This window comes from Castor canadensis, chromosome 13, assembly GCF_047511655.1.
Source record: "Castor canadensis chromosome 13, mCasCan1.hap1v2, whole genome shotgun sequence".
Lineage (NCBI taxonomy): Eukaryota > Metazoa > Chordata > Mammalia > Rodentia > Castoridae > Castor > Castor canadensis.
The window spans coordinates 12,794,012-12,796,114 of NC_133398.1; the positions used below are offsets into that span (position 1 = coordinate 12,794,012).

At 39.5% G+C, this 2,103-nt stretch overlaps 1 pseudogene; it reads right to left on the reverse strand.

The window, feature by feature from the left end:
* Window positions 1–894: 894 nt before the first annotated feature.
* LOC109675733 (olfactory receptor 1J21-like) lies at window positions 895–1,834 on the reverse strand (annotated as a pseudogene).
* Window positions 1,835–2,103: the final 269 nt, after the last annotated feature.

A 2,103-nucleotide genomic window follows, 5' to 3' on the forward strand; every position in this document is an offset into this window, starting at 1 on the left:
ATTAAGGTTACCAATATCAAATGATATTTATAGGTGCATCATAAAAGTAAACACAAAAATAAAATGATAATCTTATCAGAAGAAATATTTTTGTACTCTCGAGAAAGAAAAAAAGGTTTGGCATAAAAGGACAGAAAACTACTCAATGAGAAAGTCCATATACACATTGGAGTACTATATGACTTCAGTCATAAAGAAGAATGAAATTATGTCAGTTTCAGGAAACTAGATGGAACCAGAGATCATCACATTAAGTGAGATATGCCAGGTTCAGAAGGACAAAGGTCATATGTTTTCTCTTACATGCAGAATCCAAACCAAAAATACTAGTATGTATATGTGTACACACACACACACACACACACACACACACATCCATCCATCCATGTGTGAAGCATGATTATAATTATGGGACTGTTTAGAGATGATGGGGAGAAGGGAGTGGGAAACAGAATGACAGGGGGTGAATATATAGAAACATAGTGTCTCTGTGAAGATGGCATAGGAAATCCACTGAAAAGCCTGGGAAAGTAGAGGGAGCAAGGACAGAAACGAAAGAACAATAGAAGGATTAAACTGATCAAATAGTATGTGTGTGTCAAATGTGGTGGTTTTTGAACACAATATATACTAATAAAAATTCTAAAGGCTGGCACAATATAAAAATTTTAAGAGATTTTCAAGATAAGGAAAATAATACAGGTATCTTTATGAAACCATTCCCAAGACTTTCAGTATCAACCAGATAATAAGAGACAAACTTCCTCAAACATGAAATGCAGTCTGAGACAAGTGATACCTTAGAATTCACTAAGAAACTACAATTCAGAGAAAAACATGTATATATAGGATTGTAATGTTCTCATATCCAGTTAAAAGGGATGACAACATTCGTCACACTGAAAAGTTTCCTCCCCTGAGTATATCTCTCAGAGGGCCTTTCATTTCCCGATTCCTCAGACTGTAGATAAAGGGATTTAACATGGGTGTGGCCAGAGTGTATAGCATAGCCACAATGACATCCTTGTCATTAGTGTTATTGGGTGAAGGAATAAAGTATAGTCCAAAAATTGCCCCATAGTACAGAGATACCACAGAAAGGTGAGAACCACATGTGGACAAGGCTTTGCAGATTCTTTTGATGGAGGGAGTTCTCAGGATGGTGGCCAGAATGTAGCTGTAAGAGACCAGAATGCATATGAATGGCAGGATAACAACCACCATTCCTACAATGAGAATAACCAGCTCATCAACAGCAGTGTCTGAACTAGACAGCTTAAGCAAGGCAGAGAGGTCACAGAAGAAGTGGTTGAGAGTATTGCCTCTAAAGAGAGTGAGACGAGCTAGGAGTAAGGTGTGCACAAGGGCACCTGCACAGGATAAGACCCAGGATCCAACTGCAAGCAGGAAACATAGGCTCTGACTCATGGTGGTGGTATAGTGCAAGGGGTGACAGATAGCCACATATCTATCATATGCCATTGAGGTGAGAAGAAAGTCATCAGTACCCCCAAACAATAAGAAAAAGTACACCTGGGAAATGCACCGAGCATATGAGATGGATTGACTCTGTGTCAGCATATTCATCAGCATCTTTGGAGCTGTGACAGATGAGAAAGAGATGTCAGTGAAGGCCAAGTGGCTGAGGAAGAAGTACATGGGGTGTGGAGGTGAGAGTCTAGCCTGATAAACAGGATAATGAACAGGTTCCCCACAGCACTGTGGTCAGGTACATGGCCAGGAACAGGGCATAGAACATGCCTTGCTCCTCTGGCAGGATGGGGAGCCCCAGGAGGATGAATTCAGACACACTGGTCTGATTATCTCGTTTCATGGTCTTTTACTTTGTTTTTCCAGAGATGAAAAAAGGAGACATGAAAGAGTAGCTATCATGATTATTATGGAATAAAAGCATGTTTTGAACTAGTCAGATGTACACTTTAACCTTACTGTCTCAAGCTTTGGCTAAAAATGGTGGTATTTTGAACCTAAAAATCAACTTAATATGTTTTGGAGAAACCACAAAACATCAGAATGACTAACTGATCAGGTCAGGTTCAAACTTGAAGAGTGAAGGAATCCCTAAGGAAATCTGAAATCAAC